Source organism: Saimiri boliviensis, chromosome 1 (genome assembly GCF_048565385.1).
Source record: "Saimiri boliviensis isolate mSaiBol1 chromosome 1, mSaiBol1.pri, whole genome shotgun sequence".
Lineage (NCBI taxonomy): Eukaryota > Metazoa > Chordata > Mammalia > Primates > Cebidae > Saimiri > Saimiri boliviensis.
This window is the reverse complement of record NC_133449.1, coordinates 232,076,501-232,088,570: the sequence shown is the minus strand read 5'-3', so window position 1 is coordinate 232,088,570 and position 12,070 is coordinate 232,076,501. Positions and strand designations below refer to the sequence as shown.

The 12,070-nt window shown below is 42.1% G+C and overlaps 1 protein-coding gene across 2 annotated transcripts in view; it reads left to right on the top strand.

Moving 5' to 3' along the window:
* Positions 1-12,070, top strand: part of PDE8B (phosphodiesterase 8B) — a 371,501-nt gene that overhangs the window by 66,514 nt on the left and 292,917 nt on the right. The gene's annotated exons all lie outside the window — the stretch shown is intronic.

The window sequence follows — 12,070 nt, the reverse complement described above, 5'->3', positions numbered from 1 at the left end:
TAGACTCAGAGAGGTGAATGAACTCCAAGCTCCTTCTTGTTTATTCTTCAGTGCTCAGGAGAGTTCAGCGTGTCAAGGTAGGTAGATTGGAAAAGGAGATGAAAAGGGAGAGCTAGCTAGAGGTGACCTCAGGAATTTCCTTTCAATAGATACCCAAGGACGATTAAATGCCTATTACCTACTGTAAATTACGCCTGGAGCTGAGGATACCAAGATGAATAAGGCCATTGTCTCACCCTGTGGAACTCCACAGTCTAGTAAGGAACAGGCTGGTAAACAGAGAGATCACAGCCCAATGGAATCAGTGCTATAAAGAAACCAGGATCACAGTGAGAGCAGAGAAGAGAGGGTGGCTAGCACTATAGGGGTGGCAGGCTAGGAAGGAGCTCTGCCCCTCACTGTTCCTCTGTTCATTCACTTTCTGGGGCATTGAGGAGGCAGGAATTGGTTGGGGGGTAAGGGATGTGGTGTAGCAACCCCTTCAGGTTCAGTGTCAGCTGGTTTCTGGCTGTTTCAGCTGTGGGAGGTGCTGGAACAGGCTGGAGGATGGGAGAAGGGGAAAGTCAGGGTAGCTCTCCCCTTCCTCTGCCTTGAGTGGCATCTCCTAAATCTTCAAAGCACGTGGTCTCTCCCATGACTCCACTTCCCACTAGCCAGGTCCACTGGGGTCCAGCTTCAGCAAGGTGATCATGGCTTCTGCGCTCTGGTGACTTCCTTCAATCGCCCCTCCAGCCTCTGGGCAGTGACAGTTTCTTACCGTTGCTAAAAAACCGTTTGTCTCACTGTCTCTAGGTTGGTGGTTCTGTTTCCACCTTCTGGAAAATCAATCCCATGCATTAGATTCACTCTATTTAAATACAGTGGGTGGCTCTGATGGATATGAAAGGCTTCCCAGGGTAACTCATACATGAACTGGTTCTTAAAGAATAAGAAGAAATTTGCTAGGTTGAGATACAGGGGAGATTGTGTCTGAAATACACTTGGAAGTCTGAAACACTGGAGTGTGGGGACCCAGAAGGGACAGACATCCCAGCAGTGGAGAGCCACTGAAAGTTTAGAAAGGAAATACATTGTTCAGGTATTTTAGAAAACTCACTTGGCCAGCTCTGCCTTGTATAGATTAGCAAAGAAAACATGAGGGTGGCTGTGAAGACTAGTTAAGAGACAGTCACAACGTTTCAGGCTAGAAGTCATGAGCCTCAAACACGGGTAGAAGTGGATAGAGGGCACACTCTAGCTATTATTGTCTTAACTATACCAAAGGAAAAAATATCTGATTTCCTGGCATACAATGGTGGTCAATAAATGCTTGCTGAATGAATTAACAATATTCTAATACTTTAATCTGTGTTATGAAGCCTCAGTCCTCCGCATTTCTTTTCCCTTAACCAGAAGTCCGACATGTCCCATGGAGTCTGTTGCCCAGGTTTCTGCCTCCCCATTGAGGACAGCGTGGGCTTCTCACCACTGGTGCTCTAGTTCCCAGCCCTGCTCTAGAGCAGCCCTCTCTCTAGTTACTGACTGCCCCTCCTCTCTCAGGGCCGTTCACTCAGTGGGTATTTACAGACACTTAGACACTCATAGCTGGCACTGTGTGGGACACTTGCCACTCATTTGTCTCCATCCTTGCAGCTGCCCAGTGAGGGGGCTACTTTTATCCTCATTTTATAGACAAAGAAGACAGACCGAGGCTGATAACTTGTCCTGGGTTATGCAGCTAGTAAGTTGCAGAGCTGGAATTCATATTCAGGTGAATGACTCAAGCCCGGGTTCTGAGCCACTAGGCTAGATTGCCCGGCACTGGGTGCTGTATGTAGCTGGATATAAAGAAATGGAAGGCAATGTGTGGGGAGAGAAGGTGTGAATGCACAAAGAATAAATTTCGCTGCTAAAAATATGTAGTGATTCAAATCAACAAGCGAAAGCTGCCACTAAGCAGAATGATGACCGCCAGCTACACGGTAGGGATAAGGGGAAAAGGGAGATCATCCTAGGCTGGTAATCAAGGGAGGTACTTCAGCCAGAAGGCAGCTGACACGCAACCTGAAGGTACTTCAGTCCTAGGTAATCAAGGGAGGCTAAAGGAAGTAGCTAGGATTTCACCTGTGGCTTTCCTGCTAGTTAAAGAGACATGCTGAATTCTTCTAAAACAGGCGTCCCCAAACTACGGCCCGCGGGCCGCATGCGGCCCCCTGAGGCCATTTATCCGGCCCCCCGCCGCACTTCAGGAAGGGGCACCTCTTTCATTGGTGGTCAGTGAGAGGAGCACAGTATGTGGCGGCCCTCCAACGGTCTGAGGGACAGTGAACTGGCCCCCTGTGTAACAAGTCTGGGGACGCCTGTTCTAAAACAATGCAAGAACAACTGGGAGGTCATTGGTAGGCCAGTGCCAACTGCAGCAGGAAATTAAAGAAGGGAGAGATTTGTATAAACTGGAGAAGGACATCTGGTTGATTAAGGAGCTCTGTGGATGGAGCCTGGGTGGGCGGGCGTGGGTGAAATGCCTTCTACCAACTTTGCATAACCACCTGCAGCCGCCTCATTTCACACATGCACGTTCCTAGGCTGAAACAGGCTCCTTTCAGGACTCCAGGTTTCCCTTTGCGTGTGGTTTGTCCCCAGTCTTTCTTCTCACACATCACCTGTGATCCCACAGCAGGGGGGACAGATCCCACTACACCTGAGAAAGAGGGACCATCTCTTCCAGTCCTTGGGGATAATAGAATGACAAGCAACACACGAGACTCAACATCAGTGTATTTACTTGATGCTCTCCTCCTTAGGTAACACAGGGAAATGGCCCGGTGACTCTAGGAGGCAGCCGGAGAGCCTGAGCATGCAGCTAAGAGAATGCCTACTTGCCTCCTGTGGTAACATCTGTATCTTTTAAGCACGTCCATCGTTCCTTCCCTTCTGGGGACTCCTGCCCTACCCTGTTGTCGAAATGGGACTTGTTGGAATACGTCACCCTCCACCATAGAAGAAAGGATATAACCCAGCTGCCAGTTAGCCTACGCCATCCTCCTGGCCATAGTGATTGAGCTAAGCCTGGTGAATAGGTAGTGCGATGGGTAATGCTGGGTGTCAACTTAATTGGATTGAAGGATACAACTATTTGCTACTGGGTGTGCCTGTGAGTGTGTTGCCAAAAGAGATTAACATCTGAGTCAGTGGGCTGGGAAAGGCAGATCCACCCTTAATCTGGTGGGCACAATCTAATGAGTTGCCGGCAAATATTAAGTAGGCAGAAAAACGTGAAAATGAGAGACGGACCTAGCCTCCTGGCCTGTATCTTTCTCTTGTGCTTGTTGCTTCCTGCCTTTGAACACCGGACTCCAAGTTCTTCAGTTTTGGGACTTGGACTGGCTCTCCTTGCTCCTCAGCTTGCAGATAGCCTATTGTGGGACCTTGTGATCATTTAAGTTAATACTTAATAAGCTCCCCTTTATATATATATATATATATATATATATATATATATATATATATGTATATATTTGGGTTGGGGATTGGTGGGTTTATATATATCCTATTATATATACACGTCCTTCTAAGAGACCCTCAACCAGGCATCCCCAAACGTTTTACACAGGGGGCCAGTTCACTGTCCCTCAGACCGTTGGAGGGCCGCCACGTACTGTGCTCCTCTCACTGACCACCAATGAAAGAGGTGCCCCTTCCTGAAGTGCGGAGGGGGGCCGGATAAATGGCCTCAGGGGGCTGCATGTGGCCCGCCGACCCCGTAGTTTGGGGACGCCTGCCCTCAACACTATAGGTAAGCCCCTGCTCTCCAGCCGTGCTAGTCTTGAGCTCCAGGAGAGCACCACTTAACGGCAGGGCCACATGTGAGCCCACACTGGCTAATGTGCTGCAGTTGTTCAGGATTTAGCGTGGAACCCACCTAGGATATGAAGGGTTGGTCTCCTCTGGTCTTTTAAAGGGTCCATATTCAGAGACTCTCAGCTGATGGTTGGTCGCTTTGGAGATTTGGGGCCTTCTCAGTGCTAGACTGCTTTACACTAATTAAATTTTGCTTCCCAGAACAGAAGCACATAATGGTTACATTTAAAGTTGAGGTTATATTTTGCTTTCTGGAATATAAATACATCACAGAGGCACAAACCTATGGATCTTTGCACCCAAGGTGATTTGAAGGGAGAACACAGGCATGCCCACCCCTAGCCACTGCATCTAGGCATCCTGTGAAAGCAAAAGGAGCCTGCGTATATACTGACAAGTTTTCTTCCAAGAAGATTGTACCAATTTACATTCCTACTAAAGATCTGAAAGTACCCTTTTCTCTTTGCCCTCCCAAAACACCAAACCCAGGTGTTTAAGTTAAAAAAAAATCAATTTGATAAATAATAAATTATAACCATCTCTCAGTATGCATCGGGGATTGGTTCCAGGATGCCTGCTCTACCAAAATCTGTACATACTCCCATCCCACAGTCAACCCTGCAGAACCCACAGACAGGAAAAGTTGGCCCTTATGGGTTTTAGATCCCGTGAATACTGTATTTTCAATCTGTGTTTGACTGAAAAAAAAAAAAATCAACATATAGGAGGAACTACAAGTTCCAAGCCCATGTTGTTCAAGGGCCAACTGTATATTGTCATTAGACTAATTTGTATTTCCTTGATGGCTAAAGAGTTGGAGTCTTTTCCTTATTTATTGTCTGTTTATATTTCTTCTTTTATGAATTACTCCTTTGCATGTTTTGCAATTATTTATTGGTATGTACATCTTTTTCTTCTAGTTTAGTTTTGAGACAGTGTCTCGCTCTGTTGCCCAGGCTGAGTGCGTTGGTGTGATTATTGCTCACTGCAGCCTCAACCTCCTGGGCTCAAGTGATCCTCCCACCTTAGCCTCCCAAGTAGCTGGGACTACAGAAGCGGACCACCATGCCTGGATACTTTTCTGACTTTTTATAGACACTGGGGTCTGCCTATGTTGCCCAGGCTGTTCTCAAACTCCTAGTCTTTTTTTTTTTTTTTTTGAGACGGAGTTTCGCTCTTGTTACCCAGGCTGGAGTGCAATGGCGTGATCTCGGCTCACCGCAACCTCCGCCTCCTGGGCTCAGGCAATTCTCCTGCCTCAGCCTCCTAAGTAGCTGGGATTACAGGCATGCACCACCACGCCCAGCTAGTTTTTTTGTATTTTTAGTAGAGACGGGGTTTCACCATGTTGACCAGGATGGTCTCGATCTTTCGACCTCGTGATCCACCCGCCTCGGCCTCCCAAAGTGCTGGGATTACAGGCTTGAGCCACCGCGCCCGGCCTCAAACTCCTAGTCTTAAGTGATCCTACCACCTCAGCCTCCCAGAGTGTTAGGATTAGAGGCATGAGCCACCATGCCTGGTCTTTTATTGTTTTTTAAGAGTTCTTTGCATATTACAAAATTGTCTGCCTTATGTGTTGCAAATCTTCTCAGTTTCTCATTTTCTTTGGATGTTTAGTATGAATTTTTTCAATGTAATTGCAGTGTAATTTATATAATTTACATATAATAAAATGCATCCATTTAAAGTATATAATTCAGTGAGTTTTGATAAACGTATATGAATGTAACCATGACCATAAGCAAGATACAGAATATTTCTGTCACCTCCAAAACTTCTCTTGTGCCATTTTATTTGGATCTAATTTCCATAATTTTAGGTTAATTTTTTCCTATTCTTGGGCTTCATATAAATGAAAACATATAATGCATACTTTTCCACAAAGCATGATATTTTTGAGGCTCATCCATGCTGTTGTATCAATAATATGTTCCTTTTCATTGTTGTGTAGTTTTCCATTGTATGACTATTCCACGATTTGTTTCTCCATTCACCTATTGATGAACAACAGGAGATTTTTCAGTTTTGGTTTCATGAGTAAGGCTGATACGGACATTTGAGTACAAATCCTTTTGTGGACATATGTTTTCATTTCTCTTGGGTAAATATCTAGAAGCAGAATTGCTAGGTCATACATAAATATGTATATATACATATACACATAAGTATCTATATAATTTTAGAAGACACTGGCAAACTCTTAAAAGAAATTCTATCATTTTGTGCTCCCACCAACATTGATGAGCATTTCAGTTGCTCCAAATCGCTGTAGCACTTAGTACTATAGTCTGTTTAATATTAGCTATTCTAATGGAAACTTTTTTTGGGTATTTTCTTGTCAGTTTAATTTGCCTTCCCTGATGACAAACATTGTGAAACATCTTTTTATGTGCTTATTGGGTATTTTTAGCTCTTCATTTGTTAGGTGTCCTTTCAAAGGTTTTGATCATTTTTTTTTCTTTTTTTCTTTTTTAGTTTCAAGCTATTTTTATCTGAGAAAAATATAATCATGTATGTGGTACACTCCCCCAAAATAAATAAATAAACTCTTCCTGGAACTAATAAGTAAATTTAGCAAGTTTGGAGGATACAAGGCTAATGTACAAGACTCAATTGTTTTCCTATGTATCAGCAACAAGAAATTAGAAAGTAAAAATTTTTAAATGATTATATCACTAAAAATCTAAACTACTTAGGGATAAATTTAAATAAAATAAATCTAAGCCTTATACACTGGAAATTGATAAAATAACTGAGAGAAATTAAAATATGTATATCAATGAAGGAATAAATAATGTCCATGTATTAAATTTAATATTGATAAGATGTTAGTTTCCCCTAAGTTCATCTGTAGATTTGACCACTCCCAGTGAAAACCCTTGCAGGCTATTTTGTAGAGATTGACAAGCTGGCTTGAAAATTTATATTGAAGTAAAAAGCACCTAGAATTAATAGAAAAAAGAAATATAAAAAGAAGAACAAGGTTGGATCACTTATACTGATTTCAAGACTTAGAATAAAGCTATAGTAATTAAGTCAATGTGGTACTAGTGAAAAAATAGATATATAGATAAATGGAACAAAGTAGACCAGAAATAGACCTGCATGTATATAACCAGTTGATTTTTGACCAAATCATCTTGCTGTTATGTTTGGGTTAATGAGTGTATTCTTCATTTTAATACTGAAATCATGTTAACTTAGTGAGAGAATGCAGAAATAGTGGTATTAAAATTAATGCCAAGCTCACCCATCGCAATCCAATCATCAGTGGCCCTGATTTACCAATGGGTTGAGAGAAAATGAGCCACATTTGCAAATCACAAAGATCTAATTTGTAAATTACCTTTCCCAGGGTACAAGTCTGTAGGTGGCCCCCAAAGAATTTATTGACTATTCACAATAGTTTTTAGTAGTAATTGACTTATTTGAACAAACAATTGGTTCCCATATTTGCTTTAACCAGACTTAATGACTATATATACTGGACTTCAAATGCAGAAGACAGGTTAAAAGGAAGCACTAATCTTACTCTTGGGAAAGCTACATTAAAATGATTTGTGTCTTATTTCTCAAAGTAGCCATTTGCCATTGATTTTACCCATGAGGCAGGCATATAAACGCCAAAAGAAAGGGCAAACAGTACCTTCTAAACTCAATGTTGTGATAGAAATGAGGGTCAGAAATAAAATTATGAGGACCTCTGGGGAACACAGCAATATAGGATGAGAGGGAGTTGGAGAAATGGCTTGCATGGTCATCCCTGCCCTCTCTGAGGAAAGTCTCCCTCCACATTTCTTTGGTCTTTTGAAAGATTTTGCTTTCATTTATTTAAGGGTAGGATTCTTATATATGGTGTTCTCATGACTCAGTTGAAGTAATAGACAGGAACACTTTGCAAAGGTTGACATGCTTTTATACATTTACGGTGTTATTGTGCTTCTGAAAGTATAACAAAGACTATAAAAAGGTGGTTGAATTTAGCAAAGTCATAGGATACAAGGTGAATGTATAAACTCAATTGTATTACTATATACCAGCAATGGACATTTGAAAAATAAAATGAAAGATACAATTTCATGTACAATGCCGTCAAAAAATATGACATAGTTTGGGGTAAATGTAACAAAGTTTATGTAAGATCTGTACACTGAAAACTATAAAACATTGCTAAAAACTTAAATAAGACCTAATTAAATGGAGGCACAAATCATGTTCATGGATCTGAAGATCCAGTATTGTTACGATGGAGATCCTCCTCCCCAAATTGGCTCACATATTGAACATAATCCCTGTCAAAAATTCAGCAGATCTTTTTTAAAACTTGACAAGCAGATTCTAAACTCTATGTGGAAATTAAAATGATTTAGAATAACCAAAGCAATTTTAATACTTTCTATAAGACTATAGTAATCAAGATGTGGTAACGGCCAAAAGATAGCTATGTAATCAATATGGCAGAGACAGTCCAGAAATAGACCCACATATACATGGTCAAGCGATTTTTGTGCCAAGTCATTTCAACGGGGGAAAAGGGATGCTTCAGCAAATGGTGCTGGGACATTCCTGGCAAAAGATCTCGGTGTTGGCCTTTTCCTCCCACCATACCTAACAATTAGTTCAAATTGTAAAACAGACAACATGGAAAAGTGAAAACCGTAAAACTCCTAGGAGAAAACCTAGGAGAAAATCTTTGCAACTTTAGTGTGACAAATACTTCTTGAATAGAGTATGAAACCCACAAACTATTAAAAACATAATTGGTCAAATGGGCTTTTATAAAATTAATAATTTTTCTCATTGAAAAACACTATTAGGAAGATGAAAGAGAAAGCACAGAATGGGAAAAAATATTTGCAAACATATATCTAACAAAGGACTTGTATGTTGAATAGGTAAAGAACTAATACAGGCCGGGCGCGGTGGCTCAAGCCTGTAATCCCAGCACTTTGGGAGGCCGAAGCAGGTGGATCACGAGGTCAAGAGATGGAGACCATCCTGGTCAACATGGTGAAACCCCGTCTCTACTAAAAATACAAAACATTAGCTGGGCATGGTGGCACGTGCCTATAATCCCAGCTACTCAGGAGGCTGAACCCAGGAGGCGGAGGTTGTGGTGAGCCGAGATCGCGCCATTGCACTCCAGCCTGGGTAACGAGCGAAACTCCGTCTCAAAAAAAAAAAAAAAAAAAGGTGGTTATCTACTGAAAATCCTTTGGTGGTAGTTAGGACTTTAAAAAAATCTTTATTTCCCATCAAATAACCACTATGAACAGTTTGGTACAATTTTTTCCCATCACAGCTTATAAAACAAAAGCCCTCATTACAGGGTTATAATAAGGAGTTTCTTTTCCACAGTTCTTTGGGTCTGGCCCAAGGACTGGGTCAGCAGCTGTTTTGCAAAAACTGGCCACTCTCCTTCCCTCTTTTCATAGTCTCTGACCAATTGGCCAGCAAATTAATAAGGCTTCGTGTCATCCAGTCTTTTAGTTAGAAATTAGAAAGTAAAGTCTCGTAATAAAAAAATGTTTAGGAGTTGATGGTATGTGGAGTCACAGTTTAAGAACTCCACGTTCTTTTCAAGCAGAACTGCTTCACTGTTTCTAGCTTTCCCCCATGATGAGTGAAACGTGGCCTTGTGATCCCATGGCCTTGCTGTCTTCTTCTTTGTACTCTGAGGTCCCCGTTAAGGACACTGAAGGCCAACCTCTCATCTTACTTCCTGGTAAATAAATGGTGCACATGGCCAGGATGAAACTCTAAATAGCTCAGTGCTATGGAATTGAGTGCCAAGCTAACTAACATGAGAGTCCTTGGAGGAAGAAGAGAGTGAATAGCACAGGGGTTAACTCGGTTGATTTCTGGTTTAAAAAATTGGCATTGCGTACTTTCTGCCCTTGTAAGGAATGGCATATTTAAAAAGCAACTGGCGTTGTGGAACCTAATCCCAGTTCTTTCACAAACTAGCCAAGTGGGCAATGGTAGATTAGGTAGCTTCTGAATTGGGGGCTTCTTTCATTCATCACGGGGATAGTAATGTGTGTGTTGTGCCTATCTTTGGGTGTTATTCTAAAAATTGTATGCACTAATAAATGTGATGGGGTTTTATAAAATATAATACACTAAGAATTCTTTTAAGGATGATACCTTTTGACCCAGTCACTCTGCAGAAGGAAAAAAAGCCAAGTGTTTTCAAAAGCAGCGGTCAAAGCTATAGGTTTACTTCTACTTGCTCAGACCTTTACCCAACTCGTTCACCATGTGTCTGTCAAGAAACTATCTACGGAACCACTCTTCTCTCACCTTATAGGACCAAATGGTGATAAGAGATGGTATGTACGCTAGCTTTATATCCAAAACAACCCATTTGCCCTGCTTCAGGACCCAACCCCCACTCCGGCAGACTCTCAGGTTTCCCAGACTTGCTTTGGAGTTAATGGTATTCACAAGGAACAGAGAGTGTTGTCTATGGGAGCATTTGTATATGTGTGTGGTGAGGGGAACATGTGTCTTGGCGATGGGGAAGGGACACAGCAAGAGTGACTTGTGGGGGTCAGAAATTACCCAGGCAAAGTGGCTCTGGGAAGGCATAGGGAGAGCGTTGGCGACGTCTGCCTATCTCTTGCCACATTCATGAGGTTTGATATTGGCACTTGTAACTGACTACAAGCCAGTCTCCTGGGCCCACAAGAGGTCAAAATAGTGGTATACTGATAAGTGCTTAACTTGCTTGGTGGGAGAAAGAGTACTAAATAAAGCCCTGATTTATAGTGTTTGCCAAACTCTCTGGTGTAAATGCTCCCACCATGTCTGAGTTCAAGCGACCAGTGTGATGTCACTGAACATGGAGTTGGAAAGAGATATGCAGTCACACAACGATATATAATAGTCCCACCACACACATCTCAGAGACAAATATCTTCAAGTGCACTGATAAGAGAAAGCATAATAAAATAATTAGGAAGTGACGGGGTTTAAGTATTGATTACTTTTGTTTTAAATATGATGTATTTAATTGCTTGCCTCTATGATTTAATTTTTAAAGATGATAGTGTCTTACAACCATCTTGCGAAATTCCTGAAATTTTCACACTTAGCTCTCATGAACCAGTACAGGCCAGCTCCAGCATAGCACTGGGTCCGAAGAAAAAGAAGAAAATGCTGAATGTGTGGGTGGAGCCTCTAACCTCTATGCACGTACAAGGCTCCTGCCTATTTCATCCTCTCCCCTGCCATGATCAGTGCCCTAAAATAGATCTAAGCCAGATAATAGGGCTTCTCTAACCAACAACTTCAACGACAACAACAACAAAACAAAAATCCTTCTCCCTGCTGGCATAAAATTTCCCTTGTACCTCATGGGCTAAACCATATCCATCTAGCAGATAGATCTTGGAAGGATTATAGGAAGGGTGAGTTTTGAGGTATAAGAAAGGTAAGAGCTTGGTTAGGCATGGGGACTCATTCCTGTAATCCCAGCACTTTGGGAGGCCAAGACAGGTGGATCACTTGAGGTCAGGAGTTCAAGACCAGCCTGGCCAACATGGCAAAACCCTGTCTCTACTAAAAATGTAAAACTTAGCCAAATGTGGTGGTGCATGCCTGTAATCCAGCTACTTGGGTGGCTGAGGCAGGAGAATCACTTGAACCCAGGAGGTGGAGGTTGCAGTGAGCTGGGATGGCGAGTGAGACTGCCTCAAAAAAAAAAAAAAAAAAAAAAAGATAAGAGTTTGGATGGTATCAAAATAGACAAGACACTATCATAGAAGGTTCTGGAAGCCAGCTGTGGCATTTGGGTGCTCAGTGCTTAGGTTGAGGAGAAGCAGAAAAAACGATGGAAGGAAACTCCCTGTGCTTCACATTTCTGCCCTGGGCTGGGACTGGTACAGTTCTTTAAGAACACCATTTCCTCATGAGATTCTTTTGGTTAAGATTAAAAAAATAAAAAATAAAAAAACCTTCTGTGGTCATAGAAACATAACTTCTAAAATAGGTCTCCCAGAATTCAGGCCACAGGGTCATCTTCAGTACCATAATGGGACACAAAATGAGAAGGGCCTGAGGTCTAGGCATTACTAAATCCTGCCCCAGTGAGTACACACAGAGAGGAAAATGACCAAATGCCTTTTCAGTCCATTACCAACCCAATCTGCTGCTCCCTGAGTGGAAGCAGAGTTAGAAATCTCATTCTAAAAATAACATTGTGATCTGTGGCCTGGAATAATCA